This window comes from Castor canadensis, chromosome X (genome assembly GCF_047511655.1).
Source record: "Castor canadensis chromosome X, mCasCan1.hap1v2, whole genome shotgun sequence".
NCBI classification, from domain to species: Eukaryota; Metazoa; Chordata; class Mammalia; order Rodentia; family Castoridae; genus Castor; species Castor canadensis.
Window position 1 is genome coordinate 122851536 of NC_133405.1, and position 19603 is coordinate 122871138.

General features: G+C 34.4%; 1 pseudogene; it reads right to left on the minus strand.

The window, feature by feature from the left end:
* Positions 1 to 1459: 1459 nt before the first annotated feature.
* LOC109674761 (large ribosomal subunit protein P1 pseudogene) lies at positions 1460 to 1778 on the minus strand (annotated as a pseudogene).
* Between the last annotated feature and the right edge of the window lie 17825 nt (positions 1779 to 19603).

Genomic DNA, 19603 nt, shown 5'->3' on the forward strand with positions numbered 1-19603 from the left:
TAATTGGGTAAGGTTTTATCTCTTAATAATTGTATTTGTTTATGGGATACAATATGATGTGTTGACATATGTTTATAATGCAAGTGATTAAAACAGGCTAATCAACAAATCCATTACCTCCCATACTTATTTTGTGGTCAAAACACTTAAAATATGGTCTTTTGGCAATTTTCAAATATGTAATGCATTATTGTTTTACGATAACATCGTACAGAAAAATGATAACATGTTTCTAAACTAAACTACTAACTTTAAAGTTATTCCTCTAACATTCCTCTTGTCTAATTGAAACTTTGTGCCCTTTCTCCATATACTCTGTACCTCAGTCTCCTACACTTGTGTCTTAAAAGTTTTTAAACTCCACATATAAATGAGATGTAGTATTTGTCTTTCTGTGCCTGGATTATATCACTTAGCATACTGTCCTCTAGATTCATCTATTCTTCAAATAACAGGATTTTTCTTCTTTAAAAATGAGTAGTAATCCATTGTGTATACACACATGTGTGTGTAACATTTCCTTTGCTGTTTAACTGATGATAGATACCTATATTGCTTCCATATCTTATCTATTATGAATAATACTGCAATGAATACAGGAGTGAGTGCAGATATGTTTTCAACATACTAATGTCAACACACACACATATATGTATGTATATATGCAGAAGTGAGATTACTGGATCATATGTATGTTAAATACTTTTTGTTGTTGTGGAGAAAACAACTTAAGGCAGGAGGGATTTATTTTGACTTGTGATTTCAGAAGTTCCAGTCCATAGTTACTTGGTTTTGTGGTTCTGAGCCCCTGGGTGGTGAGACATAGCAGGGAGCATGATGTACAGCAAAATGGCTTGCCTCATGGCACACAGGAGGCAGAGAGAGAGAGAGTGGAAGAGGCTGGGGACAAGATATACCAATCCAAATCACACCATTCTCATGACCTACTTCTTCCAATTAGGCCACATTTCCTAGTTTCTACCACCTCCCAATAATGCTATCAAATTATGAATCCATCAGTGGATTAATATACTTATAAGGATAGAGCCATTGTGATTCAATCACTTCCCAAAAGTGAAAACATGAGTTTTCAGGAATCATTTATGACTCAAACCATAACAGCATGGTAGTTCTGCTTTAGTTTTCTGAGGAACCTTCACACTGTATTTCACAATAGCTATATTAATTTACGTCCCCACCAACAGCACACAAGGGTTCACTTTTTCCCTGAACCTTGACAATGCTTGTTTTTTTCATCTTTTTGATAACAGCCATCTTAACAGATGTGAAGCTCATTGTGGTTTTAATTTGCATTTTTCTTATCAGTTATGATGAACATTTTTTCATATACCTGTTAGCCATTTGTATGTCTTCTTTTGAAAAATGTCTGTTTAGGTCCTTTGCCAATTTTGATTTTTTAATTAGTCTTTGAAAAGAGTCTCGCTTTTTATTAAACATATTACAAATGAGGGCTAATAAAAAGACCAAAGCCCATGTCATCTTCAGAGTTCTCAGATTTTCTTTGTGTCCACTTTTTTCTTTTCAGCTGGCAGCAGTGGTATAGAGAGCTGGTGCCACACCAGCTCCTACATTGCAGATGAAGCTGTTGATGTTGACATTGGCCAGGGCCTTTACAAATCAGCCAGGCTGCCAAAAAGATTCAACATTTACACCAGCTATTTTAATGAGAACATGAATCTTATCTCGTATGATAGACACCTCATCATAGTGAAGGGGAAAGCAGCGTGGATGCAGGCAAGTTCAGAGCTGGAAGGCATGGTGTGGGCGAGTGTGGGGCTGGCACTGCTGGGTGTGATGCTAGTTGCTGACTGTAGTGAGCCTCTCACCCCAACATGGCCTTAGCTCCCTCTGAAGTTCAAAAAAGAAGGTGCCCACTGATGAACATTATATGATAATTGCTTTCCTCTCAGGGTTGCTCCAACTGCCTTGAGGCCGATGGTTAGAAGTCAAAATATCTGACAGGAATGTCCTTGACACAGTTATGATGGTCTCCATCTCTGCTTCAGCAAGAGAAATGTTCCAATGTTTTTTTTCTTTCTTTTTAAATTATGCTGTTAGTTTGAAGCCTCAGGGCAGAAGTATAGTAAAGTGGATAACTAATTGAAATATTTAAAACAACCAGACAGCAGTATTCATGAAGCAACACAAAGGAATAGCAGAGAAATTCTGCCCCTTTAATATAAGCATTTGTTAGATTAGTATAGATACTTACCTTTACATTAAAGTTTCATCAAGGACAGGAATTTGTCTTTTAGTTCACATAACATGTCATCTGTCACAATGTTGGGCACATACATGATTTTTTGTTTTGTTTTGGTGGTACTGGGGTTTGACCTGAGAACATGAATCTTATCTCGTATGATAAACACCTCATCATAGTGAAGGGGAAAGCAGCGTGGATGCAGGCAAGTTCAGAGCTGGAAGGCATGGTGTGGGCGAGTGTGAGGCTGGCACTGCTGGGTATGATGCTAGTTGCTAGACAGGTGCTCTACCACTTGAAGCTTTTTGTTGTTGTTTTACTTTTAGTTATTTTTTAGGTAGGGTCTTCCATTTTTCCCCGGGGGCCAACTTCAGACTGTGATCCTCCTACTTATGGCCTCCATTGTAGCTAGGATCACAGGCATATATCACCACACCTGCTTGTTCTGTTGAGATGGGGTCTTGATAACTTTTTTGCCTGGACTGGTCTTGAACTGCAATCTTCCAGATCTCTACCTCCTGAGTAGCTGGGATTAAAGTCATAAGCCACCAAGCCTGGCCAGATACACATATGTTAAAACACTAATATAAGCAGGAGTTGTGACATCTAGATGTTCTTCATGGGAGTTTATCAGTTGTCACTGTACACCATTGCCACAATAATGTTTCATAAAACAACACTCCAAAACTCAGTGGCTTAAAACAGCAGTCATTTATTCTCAGGGTTTTGTAGTTGGCTTGTTCTGGCTCTCTTAATTCATGCACTTGAGGGGACAGGAGACTGCAAATTCATATGGAAAAGAGTTTAGTTATTGGGAAGGGTGAAGCATTGGAGCCAGTGCTGCAGTCTACTAAATGGGGATTTTAAATTTTGAATAAAAATTCTAGAAAGCCTATTGAGGAGTATGAATGTAAGAACATATTTCCCCTACTGAATCACCTTGATGATACATCAAAGTACACCAAGAGTTTTGGAGCATTATTGCCTGAGATATGAAGTCTTCCCTGGAGTATAAATTCTTCTGCTTGCTTCAAACTATTTTTCTATAGATTTATAGATCAACTTGGGGATAATTGAGGTCTAAACAATATTGAATATTTCTACCCATGAATATAGTATCTCTCTCAAAAAATAGTGAAATTTTCATTGCTTTTCATTTTTAATTTTAGAACTTACTTGAAACTCAGTTTTATAGAACCATGTCTGTCTATTTAAAGGAAGAGCATTTTGGTTATTTAGATGAGTAAATAGATCTGTTCCTTAATTTTTTTCCCAAACTGGAACGTGCCCCTTGAGTAATAAATAGCTAAACTTTGTAGCATTGGTTTGATTGTACTGCAGAATGAGGAAACTTCATATCACAAATCCTGACAAGTAAGTCTAAACTTCAGTGTCATTTCCAATATATACCCTACCTCAAATAACAACTGACATTAAGGGTAACCAGTAAATGGCTGAAAAGGCAGAATAAATAAGGCAAATGGGATAGTATGATACTTTTTTGGTCTTATACAGGATCCAGTCATGAAGAACATACTTAGAATTGGAAGTCCGTAACTTGGCAAGTAGATTTACTAGTTACAATAACCTTGACTAATAACTCACATTTTAGAATCCAGTTGAGTCTATTAGATGGTTACACAAAGATATGCTATAGGTCTACAAAATGGACTTCCTGTCGTCTATTTCTTTTAGTTTACAAGGTTTTCAGTTAAATATGTTTTTTGGCAATAGACAGAGAATATCAGTTGCATATCCAGCTTAGTGTCATAAAAGACAGTAGAGTAAATGATAGCTGTAGTTAGGGGGATTTGCTTTGATAAATGTGGATGTCATTAATGCAAATTTAATTGGAATTGACAAAATTTCAGAACTTGTAGTGTTGCCTGATCGCTAGCATAATGTGTAGGGAAATAAGAATTCATGACACAAGAAAAGCATTTTGAATTTCTAAAAAGTTCAGTTGGCATACTGATATGACAGACATTAATGTATATTCTGGATGTATACCATAGGACCTTTCCTGATATCCATGTTAGGAGCATGCAACCATGAAACAATCTAGGACCTTTGATACTGTCTCTGGGTAGAGATTAAAAGCTATCCTCACTAAAATCTCGTCACATTCATTTTTATTCAATCTTCAGTTGTCTATGGCAGAGAAGGCATATTTAAATTTTGGAGTGGGGTACAAATTGAATAACTAGGCGCTTCTCAGTCCTTAGAATGTGAGTAACCTGAATTATCATAGACAGTTATCATTTATCCACCTTTGTGAAAAATCATGTGTGACATTTTCATAGCATATTAGGAAAAACATAAGACATATTTAAGTACCAATGTATTATTTTACTACTTTGTGGATTTCTGACTTAAGGCACAAATTGCCAAATAGTACATAGACACTAGATATTAACCTATGGTTAACTATGGGTAAGTAAATTTGAGTTTCATTTCAAAAATACATCAACTGCAATAGGAGGACACACTCATCTTTAGTTCTCTACCTCACAGGATGGCTTCCATATCTTGGAATATGGAGTAGAAAAAAGGTATAGGAAAACAAGGGGAAAAATAGGAACAATAGGAGATATAAAGAGTATGACAAGACAGGAATTATGAGGCTGAAATGAACAGAAATGAGGACTGATAATTAAGGAGGAAATTGTCCTTTATTTTTACTACCTGATCTCTTCCTTCAACTATCACTGCTTCTATTGTTGCCACTACAGTTCTTTTGACACAAATCAGACTTAGGTGATTTATGGGGAGATTCAGGACTCTTGGGGAAAAGAGCACCCACATTCTAATAAGATTAGCTGAGCAAGGGGAAGGGGTAAGATTTTATTGACAAATACCTGGTAATCAAATAAGTTATGTAAAGGGAATTGCCTCTAACTTTATTTTAGGCATTTTGTTTCTAAGCATCTCTATTTTCCCTTTGAAATTAAAATCTTTAACAAAAATCTTTTCTGCAACTTTTTCCTCCAAATAAATTGATATTGTAATGCTCTAAGCTGTCAAGAATGTGTTTTAGAAGTTACTTGTATTTCTGCAAAATGTAGTTGATACATGAAAATAAATCCAGATTGCTACTATTTAGTCTCTTCTTTCATATGACTTCTAAAGTTTAAAATTAGTCATTTTTATTTGGCTTGTATAAATTATTGAGTCCTTAAAAACACTATACTTAGTTCCTTGAGTAGTCAACTATTATAACAATATGCTGTGTAACAACAAGCCACAAAAAAATCTTGCTGGCATATAATAATGAGTGTTTATTTCTCATGTTTTTCCATGTCTGAGGGTATGCCATAGGGTAGTTAATCTAAGCTTGACTGTTATGCTCTGTATGTCTTTCCTTCCCTTCCTGAGATTAGATCAGTGGATTAGCCCAGGCATGTTTTCTCAAGGTAATGGCAGAAGTGCAAGAGAGTAAGCCCACTCATAAAAGATCATATCTAGCCCTTAAAAACATTTCTGGTATCACTCCATTGGCCAATACAAGTCAGATGATGTAACCTATCATATATAGGAAAATCAACTTTAGCTCCTTACCAAAACCACACAGTCACATGGAAAACTGCATGGAATCAGAGAGGAAATAATTGGGGCTAGTAATGTAATCTATCAGATCTCATAAACTCAAATGTGACATGTCTTCTCCATTTCTCTTTTCATACACACATGTGCACATACACATAAATATATACTCATACATACATAAAATTCTGAATTAAATGATGGTGTCTTCCCAAGTGGAAAGGTAATTTTTTAAATATACTGTGAGAGGAAACCAGTTGGTAAGGAAGGAAAACAATAGCAGAGAAACTAATTGTGGAAGTGATCAGGATTCTTTTGTCCTCTAACCTCTCCATAGGCGTGCACACATACACACATGCACACACACACGAATACATGCTTATTTGAAGCTGTAATGCATAAAAACAGGATATTTAAAACTATTCAAATAACCTCCTTGGATAAGACACTTTTCAGCAGTTTCTTTGAATATATCAGCCACATAGATAATCCTTTCTTTGTACCAAAAGAAATTTAAAATATGAGTTTTAGTTGTTGTAGAGATGGCATTGGGAAATTGCCTTGAATAAATCAGAAACACAGAGGGAGAAAAGCCCACACACTTGGGCATATCTTTCTCAGAATCCTATGTATTGCAAAGAGATAGATAAGTAAATGCCTCTAAGGAAATCTCAATCCAGCCTTGCTCAGGTACCTGAGTCACTCTTTAACATCACTTGTGTGACACTTCCAATTTTTCAGAGCTTAGATAAATCACCAAGTCTCACAGCTATGAGTATCATACCATTTTCTGCAACATTGCCAAATCTCACTGTCCTCACAGCCCAATCACGGGAGAAGTTACTCATCAAATAATTTTCTTCCCCTCAACCCTGACCTTCAACCATTGCTTATCTTATCTCTCAGTGCATTCTATCTGCAGTCTAGCCCCCTTTTCTTACCATTTCATGGGCTATTAGGAAAAAAAATCAACAAAAAACCTGTTTTCTCTCCATACTTTTATAATTTTATCTACCCTGTATATTATTCCCATAGTCTAATCAATGCCTCTTCCCCAAACACATATACATATATAACCACAATACCTCCCATGGTCTTGTGAGTCTTTGCTTTATTTTGGACCCTTCTTTTTTTGCCCAGCTGAATCTTTGAATCCCACAACCCTTTCAGATATATAGTCTAGGATGACCAACCCATCCCAGTTTTCCTGGACTTTCCAGGTTTTAGCAATGAAAGTCCCAAGTCAGTTTCTGACACATGAAACCCTAACTCACACCCAACAACCCACATAATTTATTTAATGAATACTTATTCAGCACCTACTATATGCCAGGTGTTCAGGATGGTGGAGATCCAGCAGTAAGTGAAAAAAGACGAGGTCTGTACTTAAAGGCTTCAATTCTAATAGAAGGAGACAGATGTTAAAATAAAAGATATACAAATGTGTCAGTAGTGATAATTACTATGAAGAAAAATAAAGCAAGGGAGGGAAGTAGGTGATAAGGCAATACAAGTAAAATTGATAGCTTGCATTCATTCTCCTGTGCCCTGAAATACCTAGTACATTCATTCATGTACTCATTTACACTGCAAGTTTTAATCCAACACCTACTATCCACTAGACATGGTTTTAGACATCAGTGATAAAAGAACAGATTAAACTCACATAGTCCCCACTGGGATGGTTTTTAAATTTAGAGACAAAAAGGACTTGAACCAAGAATCATACAAATTGATTTGTAATTGAAGATTGTGGTAAGTACTAAGAAGGAACTGAACGGGGTATTTATTAGCACGATCTAATTTTGATGCAAATTTTATGAAAGCTTTCAGAAGAATTGACATTTGAGTCCCAAAAGTCTAGTGCAAATTGCTAGGGAAGGAAGTGTTGGGAGGAAAAACACTCTTGAAGAGGGAGCATCATATGCAAAGCTCTGAGGAAGGGAAATAAAGCTTGTTTTGCTGCAGAAAGGACTTATCTGGAGCACCATCAGTAATAAGAGTGGTGAGTGATCCATGTTGAAGGGAGGGTGGAGGTGAGATCAGGCAGTTCCTTATAGTCCAGAGTATCATGATCTTGGCTGTACATTGGAGTCAGTTTTATAAAGCCTTTATGCCTGGTTTTTCTCCAGAGATTCTGCTTTTGGAGTATAGATTGGTTACTAGATTTTTAAAAAGTCTCCTTTAGGTGATTTTGAATGTACAAACAACATTGAGACCTATTGTTACAGACTGTGTGTGAAATTTTGAGTATTTTTCCCAATAATAACCTTTCAGCTTTTTCTGCGGATAGAAAAGGACCTTAGCTAAGTTTTCCCTTTTTGCAATTCCACATATTTTTCCAGGTTCAAGTGCTGTGTTTCCTTTGAGGTTTTTCTTCCTTCCAAGCTGAAGGTAGCCTCTCATTTCTCTTTGCCCTTTGATGTTTTGTTTAGATACAGCATTAAAGAACATCACAAAGTAACATTCTAATTAGCTTTCCAGACAACTTTGAAGTGGCTTTCTCACCCATTGGTTGCTTTATTCTTCTTTGTCTCATTTCTGACCTCCTTTCTTCCCTTCAAGAATGTATAGCACATAGCTTCATGAGTTTAGAGGAGACAAATACACAAGGCAGTATAGCAGCTCTAAATCTTGGATTTGCATTCATGAGGGTGACTAAGCTTCCATCAGGCACATTACTTGGCTGTCTTTGAGATAAGCACAGACAAAAGTAATTGTCATTTTTTATTTACTTGTTCTTAGCCAAGATGAAAAAAAGATGGTGTTCTGCAGGTTTTAAATTTGATCTTACTTTAATGGTTTTATTTTCCATTATAACTTTTTAAAAGTTAGAAATAAACATGCCAAACTCTTCTTTCTTTGTATTTTTCTGGTGAACCATACATCTAAATAGTGTTCATTTGCCTTGGATGTTCCTGGCATCATTTTTAGTTAGTGCCTCTGATCTTGTTAAAGGCAGAATCCATTTTTATTTTTAATCAAGAATTCTGTCTTTGATAGTGAGTTGCTGAAAAAGGAATAGATAAAACTTGAACTATCCAGAGGGAATTTCCTTGGCTTGCTTTGTGGAGACAGTCCAATATCAGACCAGGTTATTAGTCATGCCTTTCCTTATGGACTTCAAGTTCTTGTTCTTGCTGTTATTATTGAAGAAAATAAAAATCACTTAAAATGTTAATGTTTATCCCAAAATTCTTGAATGAAAACTAAACACATATGAGTAACTCGGTAATCTGCAAACATATAAGACAGGCTACACTGAAGCTCCTGTGTCAATTTAACTACCATTAATTGGAGCTAGAAGAAAATTAAACTCTAATAGATTTAAGGGAAGGTTTCATTTCACTCACTAGAAAAGATAGAGGTGGGGCAACTCTATGGTGAATAAATTCAGACACCTACAGGGTTCAGATTTGTCCAGTTTCTGTCTCAGCATCTTTCCTATTTCAAGGAGGTCTTCAGCCTACTTTCCCACATAATAGTAAGATGGCTGCCACAATTTCATGTAACACCTGGCAATTTCCAAGGAAACATTTCTTGATCTTCTTTTGTCTCCTTTACAAAAACAACAAAATTCACTTCCCCAAAGCTGAATCCTCTCCCTCAGAAGATTTCCATTATTTCATTGACTATGCGCAGAGTAGGTGCTCCATAAATATTTGAATGAAAGAATGTAAAACCATCTAATCATAACAACCTTAGGGTTATCATAACAATCATTTACTGGGCATTAACCCTATGCCACTTATCACTCTTTAAGTCTTTGCATGTATTATCTGAAACCTTATGAGAGGAAATTGTATATAATAATCATAGTTACTTAGGTTGTAAGAATGGGTAAGTGACTGAAAGATAATAATAAAAGCAGAGGCAGGAGTGGGGGAACAATTAGTTCACTTCACTCAGCTTTGAAGTTTAGGATAGGTTTCTGGTGCTGCTGGATCCAGGCTTTCAAAATCTTCCTCTGTCCCTTTACCTTTCTCTATTCCTGTCAATTCACCCTATGTATTGGCAAAAGAATACATGGTTTATCTCAGGCTTACTTCATTATCACTGTGTATAAGTGCATAGTCTAAGATTTCAATGCTATTGATGAGATTCAATGTAAAAAATCTAAATTATTTTCAAACATAGTTCTAAAAGATGTATCACATCTTCAAAAAAGCTATTTAATATGCTTCCTTTTTCCTGATAAAGAAAATTATGTAAAATCATGCTTCCTTTTTTTTAATAACAGTTGCCCAAAAGATTAAGTCAAACAGTCACCCTGATTTGTTCATACTTGGTTCTTTTGTTTCAATTAAACTTTTAATTTTAAGAAGATTGGAGACTGATGTGCAAATTCAAGCAATAGAGCAAAGATGCTCTCATTTACTCAGTTTTATCCAATGAGAATATCTTTCAAAACTATAACATGGTATCATTACCAGGACATTAACATAGTCAAGATATATAGCATTTATTTCTATCACCACAGAGATCCTTTCTTTTGCCCTTCTATAGCCTACTTTCCTTCCACACACAGCACCTTCTTAATCTTTGGCAATCACTAATATGTTCTTTCTTTCTGTAATTTTGTACTTCTGCATTTTGTAGGATATAACCCTTTGTGATGCCTTATGTCACACAGCAGTATTCTTGGAGAATTATGGAGAATCAAGCAAGTTCTTTCATGGATCAATAGTTTCTTTTGGCTGCTGAGCAGCATTCCACGGTAAGGATGTATTGACCTTTCACACAATCAGTACCATTTGGGTTGATTCTTGTTACAAACAAAGCAATAGAGATGCCATGAACATTCCTGTACACCTTTTTATCTATGTGATTTTTCTTTAGTCTATCAACATTGTTTACATTGATTTTCAAAATTTAAAAGTCTTACATTCCTGGTATAAGTCACAGTTGGTCATAATGTATAATTGTTTTATATATTTCTGAATTCTGTTTGCTAATATTTTGTTAAGAACTTTGTGTCTATATTCATTCAAGGTATTAGTCTGCAGTTTCCTTTTGTCTTTTCTTATACTGTCTTTGTTTTTATATCACAGTAAGCATAGCTTTATAAAATAAATTGAGAAATATTCCCTGCTGTTGTACTTTCTGGAAGAGAATATGTAAAATTCATATCGATTATTTTTTAAAGTTTAATAGAACTTGTAGGAGGTCATAATGGCTACAATTTAAGTATTGAAAATAGTACTCATTTTATGACTAACTCAGTACCCATATATACAAAAATTGATCTACTTAGCATCCCGCAAAATTGGAAACAAATAATCTCTTGTATTAGGTTATAGTCACAGAGAACTTGTGTTCATCTGAACTCCAAATTGTTTCATTTGAAGTAAGAATGATTATACCCATTGGAGGCAAAGAACCTGACTACAACTATTGGTGAATGGAATATTTATGTAAATTCTACCAGGTACTGCTAGCAAATATGCCTACTCTTGTAACTTCTATTCAACATATTTCCAAGCAAGAGTAATAAAAATTGTTGTGCTTTCATATATATATACATATAGACCAGCAGAATAAATGAGTCCACAAATAAACTCACATATCTGATCAAATGATTTTTAAATAGGATCCCAATACCATTCGATAGGAAAAGGGCAGTCTTTTAAACAAATAGTTTTGGGAAAACTGAATATCCATATGCAAGGAAAGGAATTTAGACCTTTACGATACATAAAAATATTTGGACCTGTACAATACATAAAAATTAATTCTAAATGGATCAAAGACTTAAATGTAAGACAGTAAACCATAAAGCTCTTAGAAGAAAATGTAAGGAAAAAGCTTTATGACATTAGAATTGGTAATGATTTCTTGGGCATGACACACAATAGCATAGATGACAAAAAAATACACATAATTGGACTATATAATAATGAAAAAGTCATGTATTAAAGCACACAACCAATGCAACAAATACAACCTACAGAATGGGAGAAAATATTTCCAAATTATGTATGTGACAAGTATTATCTAGAATACATAAAGCGCTCCAATAACCCAACAAGAAAAATGGACAATTTAAAAATGGACAAAGACATTGACTACACATTTATCCATAGAACATATACAAGTGTCCAAGAGGCACACAAAAAGATGCTTAACATCACATGTATTATGGAAATGCAAATCAAAACCACAATGAAATACCATTTCACAACCATTAGGATGAGTTTTCTTTAGAAAACCTTATGACAATTGTTCAAAAGACTAAAAATAGAATTTCCATTTAATGCAGCAATTCCATTGATAAGCATTTACCTAAAAGAATTGAAAGCAAAATCCCAAAGAGATACTTGTATACCTGTGTTAATAGCAGCATTGTTCATAACAGCCAAAAGGTGGAAGCAACCCAAGTGCTCATAGAAAGGTAATGAATAAATAAATATTTTATATAAATAAAGTAAGTATGTTAAAATGGAAGGAAATTCAGATGCATGCTATGACATGAATGATCCTCGAGGACATTGCACTGAGTGACAATGTAAATATTGTGTGATTACACTTCTATGAAGTTCCTAGAGTAGACATATTCATGGAGGTAGAAACTAGAATGGTGTTGCCAGGAACTGGGAAGAAGAGAGAAGGGGGAGTTGTTTAATAAATATTGTTTTAGCTTTGAAAGATAAAAAGATTATGTGTATAATAAATGTACCTAACACTACTGAATTGTACACTTAGGAAAGTTTAAAATGTAAATTTTGTGTTTCATATATTTTAGCAAAGTTAAATTTTAAAGATGTGTAAGTCTTCTAATTAGAGGTGGGTAGGCTTTCCTTCCAAAGTTGAGTCTTTTTAAAAAAAAATTAAAAATCAAAAAAATAAGATGCCTTACTATGTCAGTCAAAGGGAGGGAGGGAGGAAGGGAAATAGAGACAGAGATATTTTAGATTTGCAAATTAACCCAAATATATACCAGAGTTATTTTCTTTATTTTAACGATAATTCAGCCTTCAAAAAATCTGCCCAGTGATACTCCAGGTTCTGAATCAATGACTGTTTTCTCTGTCACCCATCCCAGAAGAATTCTTTTTTTTGTCACAATTCTGAATGTATTGTGAGACTAATCCACTTCATTTTCTATGTATCTGCTGCTACAGTTTAGTGTCAAGGATTATTATCCTTTAGATAACTTTGTTCCATTGCTTCTTAGAATTAAGTCAGGCATAGGACAGGCAGGTATTAGTTTACTAAATTCATTAAACATTTATTAATCAATTAATATGTATGAGGAATAGGAGACATGCATTTTAATGTTCCTTTTATTTAGTACCTATCAGAAATTTTCACAGAAAATAATCTAAAACTTCACCATGATATTATTATTGACCAGTTAGACTTAACATATTTTCTTCAAAAGATGTTTGATATTTGGTAGAAGACAAAGTAATGATTTAGCTTATGAGAACAAAATGAATAAGTCTGATATCTGAGGATGCTGAAGGATAGAGATGCATTTTAATCACAATTTTCCTGGGTGTCTTTGAATATATATCATATTGCATAGTGCTGATTGCTAAAATGAGATCTCCAAGGTGCCTTTCCTGCTTAGAATGTTCCTGTAACTCACAATTACTATTGGTTGTAGCAAAGTGTAGCTGTATAGGTATTTGAGGAAAGTTTAATGAAGATATTGTCTATCTACCAGTGTGGCATTCATAATTATCATAGACTTTAATAAATTTTTAAGAGACTTCAAATAAAATGAATGATTGGAGCATAAAGTTGCTAAAAATGAAATCAATTTTATAAATGACAAGGACCTGAGTAGACTTAAAATTTTTATACTGAAACACATGTACATGCAAGCAGAAATAAATGTGTTCAGAACAAAGAATTATGAAAGAGAACCAGTTAAAATTTTGGAAATACAAATACAATTGTTAAAAAAATTCAGGAAATGAGGTAAACTTTGGACTGGATACAGAGATATAAATATGAATTAGTAGGTGGTTCTTGGAAATTCAGTCATAAAGAAGCAAATGGAGACAAAAAGAAACCTTAATGAGCAATGAAGAGCAATGTTGGAGACTCTTAGTCTTTCCTTCATTTGCATTCTAGAAGTTACAGAGGATTGCAGAGAAGCAGTAAATAGAGTCAACGGCTGAATCAAAAAAGGACATGAGTTCTCAGCTTGAAAATGTTCTTTCAAGGGTAACAATAGAAATAAGTGAATCCACATCATGATGAAATTTAAGAACGTTAGAGCCAAAGGAAAAAAAAATACGTTTCTGAAGTGAAAGACAAATTATACCCAAAGGAATAGCAGTTGGTCTGAAATAGGTCTGGAATTGGTCTGACAGCAGATTTCTTATTAGAAATAGTACGTGCTACTAGAAAATGGAATAGTAGCTTCATGTAAAGGGAAAATGTCTATCAATAAGGTCTTTTATATCCAGATGAATTAAAAAATGAAGGGAAATTGACATTTACAGACATAAAAGGCTTAAGGCGCTTACTACCAATAGATCTTCAGTGAATGAACTGTTATTGTGTGTACATCAACAAAAGGAAAATAAAATTCAAAGAAATACATGGATGGGTGCCGGTGGCTCACACCTGTAATCCTTAGCTATCTGGGAAACTGAAATTGAAAGATTGACAATGGAAGCTAGCACCAGCAGGGACTTTGTGAGATCCCAACTCAACAGAAAAAGGCTGCACATGGGGGACTCGAGTGTCATCCAAGCTAATGTGGGAAGGGTAAAATGGGAGGATCATGTTTCAGGCAATCCTAGGCAGAAACAAGATCCTATCTCCAAAGTAACTAAGGCAACAAAAGCTGGATGTATGGTTCAAGTAGTAGAGTTCTTCTGAGTTCAAAAAATAAGAGAAAATGAATGGAATTACAGATGTAAGTATAAATACAGAAATCAAAAAAATTTTTGAGGTACTGGGGCTTGAGTTCAGGGCCTATACCTTGAGACACTCTACCAGCCCCCTTTTGTGATGGGTTTTTTTGAGATAGGGCCTGCAAACTATGTCCTGGGCTGGCTTTGAACCATGATCCTCCTGATCTCTGTCTCCTGGATACAGGAGTGAGCCACTGGTGCCAGGCTCAGAAATCAAATTTTTAAAAGTTGATAAATTTTATTAAAAATTAACATGAAAATGAAAATATTAAAATAGGCACATCACTATTTTTACATTGAGTTTAAGTCCAAACTTCTTTAGAATTGTATATTAACTTTTATTCTTTCTTTGAATAATCATATATTAGCAAACTCTCTGAATAAGTAACACATTAATTGAATGAACTCATGTTCCATTGGTTACAGAAAGTTAAGTGGTACTAGCATTTTTAAGTTCACATCTTTGGAAAACGTCCAATTTATTTATAAATCTAATTCTGAATGTCAGTTTTTTAATAAAAATCACATGAGCATAGTGTTTGAAAGTAAGATTAGGGCCAGCAGAGCCCATATCAGGGCTAAATAGGAGAGGGAATAATTATATTCACAATTGTAAGATCATCTTACATTTTATAAGCTAAAACAAAAAGATAGGGAGTTTATGATTTGAATGGAAAGGACATTTTACTTTTTTCATTTTAATTAGGATATATTCATTGTATAGCGGGGATTCATTGTGACAATACTGGATAGCCTTACATTGTACACTGGTTAGATCACCCCCACCATCTCCCCCTCCTTATAGCCCTTTCCATCTCACTTAAAGCAATTGCAAGAAGTTTTATCATTCTATTTACTATATATGTATGAAGCTCATCAACCATATTCCCTCACCATCATCTCCTCCATTCACTCTCCCCATTCCCACGAGCACCCCCACACACTGTATGTATTGTACAATCCTATCTTTATTAATTCCACAGTCAATGTTCAAAGGGGTTTCTCGATGTATCCCCACTGTGAGTATACCTTACTTTGGTCAGTTCAACCTGTTCTATCACCACTCTCCCTTACCCCTTCTCTCCCAACCTCCGTTTTGTACAGCTTTGAATACATATCCTTATATCTTCTGCCTGCACAGACGTAATATATTTTGGTATCATTGGCTCTCTATCATTCTCTTTTCTTTTCCCTCCCTCCTCTGCATACCATAGAGTAGTTCCACTGTTACAAACATGTTCTACATCAAAGTTTATATATGATCATGCTTGTTTTGTGCATATGTTTATCTTTTGGATCTGTCTTCTACATATGAGAGAAAACATGCGGCTTTTGTGTTTCTGAACCTGGCTTACTTCACGTAACATGATGTCCTCCAACTGCATCCATTTATCTTCAACCCATGTGATTTCATTCTTCCTTATGGTTGAATAAAACTCCATTACATACATATATATATATATATATATATAATGTTTATATGTTTATAAACATTTCCCTATTTTCTTAATCCATTCCTCAGTTTTAGGGTTCTGGGTTGATTCCATAGCTTGTCTGTTGTGAACAGTGCTGCATATTGGTGTACAATGGTCTCTATTGTATCCTGACTTATGTTCTTTCTGGTGTGTGCCTAGGAATGGTATCACTGGATCATATGGCAGTTATGCTTTTAGTTTTTAAAGGAATCTCAATACTGGTTTCCGTAATGGTTGTACTAATTTACATTCTCACCAACAGTGTATAAGGGTCCCTGTTTCACCACATCCACCATCATTTATTGTTGTTGCCCTTTTATATGGCTATTCTAACTGCGGTGAGATGAAATTTTAGTGTAATTTTGATTTGCATTTCTTTTGTGACCAGGGAAATTGAATACTTCTTCATGTATTTACTGGCCATTTGTACCTTTTCCTTTGAGAATTCCCTGTTTAATTCATGTGCCCATTACTACATTGGGATGTTGATTCTTTGGAGGCTGAGTTTTTTTTTTTAGTTCCCTGTAGATTCTGGACATTAGTCCCTTATTGGATGAATAGCTGGCAAAGATTTTCTCCCATTCTGTGGGCAGTCTCTTAAGTCTAGTGATCTTTTCTTTTGCTGTGCAGAGCATTTTAGTTTGATGCAGTCCCATTTGTTTATCCTTTCTTTTGATTGCTTAGCTATTGAAGTTCTATTTAGGAAGTCATTTCCTATGCTTATATGTTCCAGTGTATTTCCTACTACTTCCTGTAGTTGTTTCAAAATTTTAAGTCTTATGTTAAGTTCTTTGACCCACTTTGAGTTGATGTTGGTACAGGATGAACAGCAGGGTTCTAGTTTCAGTCTTCTATATGTGGATATCCAGTTTTCCAGCAACATTTGTTGAAGATGTTGTCTTTTCTCCATCATGTGTTTTTGGCTACTTTTTCAAAAATCATCTGGCTGTAGCTGTGTGGACTTATGTCTTGGTCTTCTATTCTGTTCCATTGGTCATTGTGTCTATTTTTTGTGCCAACACCAGGCTGTTTTTATTCTTACAGTTCTGTTATATACTTTAAAGTCAGGCATTGTGATAACTCTAGCATTGGACTTTTTGCTCAGAATTGCTTTGGCTGTTCAAAATCTTTTGCGCTTCCATGCGAATTTTAGAATGGATTTTTCTATCTCTGTGAAGAATATCATTGGAATTTTGATAGGGATTGCATTGAATATGTAGATTGCTTCTCGTAGTATAGCCATTGGAAAGAACATTTTAAAGCTTAGTATCAGTTTTACACTTTCATGCTCAATAAATAGAGAAATATAAAAATAATTATGGTGATCAGAATACAGAAATATATGTATAATTGTATAATGCAATATATATAGTATGTGACATTGTCCTTATTTGAAGAAGGCTAACAGAACCCCATTAATCCCTAAATTATTTTAAACATGTACAGTAGAATGTCATAATGAGGATTCTGTCTTTATGTGTAGTAAATTAATTATCCTATGATGTAATTTGACTTAAGCTCTGAATGGGGACTAGGAATTGTCTACTACAATTTTATTAAACATATAAAAGGTTAAAATAGTCTTTGGGAACATTTAAAAAATATTGTGATATTTTGGTAACTTCATGGAGTGACAGACTAAGTGCGTGAGGATGTTGTAAGCAAAGGAATACCAGGAATGTAGAAAAAAAAAAAAGCAAAATTTTGGGAGTGTGGCACTGGGTTGACTGGAAACATGAGATACCAAGGACTCTTTTGGTGGTAGAAAACTGAGTAATTTGAAAGATACAAGAAACATCCATGCACACAGTCACAGCTAGATAGGAGGAATAATTTTTGCATGCTATTACAAAGATGGGTGGTTATAATTCACAATATCATATTATATAAATCAAAATAGCCAGAAGAAGAGATTCTGAATGTTCTTATCACAAAACTGATAAATGTTTGAGATGATAGATAATCTAAATATTCTAAACTTATCATTATGCAATATATAAATGTACTGAAGCATTACACTGTACTCCATCTATAATTAAGGAAATATCCATGGATTTGTAATCAAGAGGTTGGTTTTCACCCATTTATGTACCACCATAAAAGAACTGGAGGCAAGAGCAGTGGCTAGGCACTAGTGCCTATAGCTGTCTATAATTATTATTTGTGATATTAGAACAATCTTGAGAATGGAAATTTTCTTGTGTATGTAACAGTGTACTTTTTGGGGGTAGATTTGATCAATACTTATCCCCAATTTTAGTTAAATGTAAGTTACATTTGAATATAACTAAATTTTGGTTTCTAGAAGTCTTTTCACTTCCTTATATTTTTCTTATGCCTGTGAAGAAAATTGATAGCATCTCTTCCAAGTAGCCAAGTGTGTAAATAGCCAGAAAAATAATAAAATAGCAATATCTTTAGAGAGCAAGAATCATTTTTGTAGTCACATAAATAGAGAATTTAAGAGAGAAAATTTAGTCTTTGGGATCCAGATTGGTTTCTTTTTTCAGTTTAACAATTTATTTTTTATTTTTAATTGATATATAATATTTGTACTTATTTATGGGTTTCAGTGTGATAATTTGATACACGAATACAATGTGTCATGATCAAATTATGGTAATTAGCATTTCCATCTGGTCAAATATTACCATTTTTATGTTCTGGAAACCTTCAAATACTTCTATTTATTTTATAATGTATAATTAATCATTATAGACTATAACTACCATACTGTGCTGTAGAATATTAGATCTACTTCTCCTGCCCTAAAGGTGCTTTGGTCACATTATCTACTCTCTTTCTAATCTCCTTCCCTCTATCCTTCCTAACCTCTACTGAGCTCTATTCTACCCTCAAATTCTTTATTTTTAATTCTTGGTTAACTTTTAAAATATTATTTTAATTATACGTGTTTTGTTGCAAGTTAATCAAAATATTTTTTAAATGTTTTTAGGAGATGAATATGCTAATTATCCTGATTTGATCATTACACATCGTATACATGTATCAAATTCTCACACTGTATCCGGTAGCTCCTACTGATGAGTGAGAAAATGCACTATTTGTCTTTCACTAAAAATGATGACTTTCAGTTCTGTCCATGTTGACACAAGTGATGGGATCTCATTCTTTATGTTTGGATAACAGTCCATTGTGTGTATAAATATGAAACCACTTTCTTAGATGTCTTGGTTGATTACTGTATCTTGTTTATCATTCATAGTGCTGCAATAAATATAAGTATGTAGCTCTTTGATATAATGATTTCATTTCCTTTGGGTATATATCCAGAAGTGGAATTTCTGGTTCTTCCATTTGTTAGGAACCTGCATATTGTTTTCCATATGGCTGTACTAATTTACATTCCTAGCAACAGTATGTAAGAGTTCTCCTTTCTATGCATATTTGCCAGCATTTATTCCTTTTTTGTCTTTTTTGATAATAGCCATTTAACAGGGGTGAAATGATATCTCACTATGTATTTGATT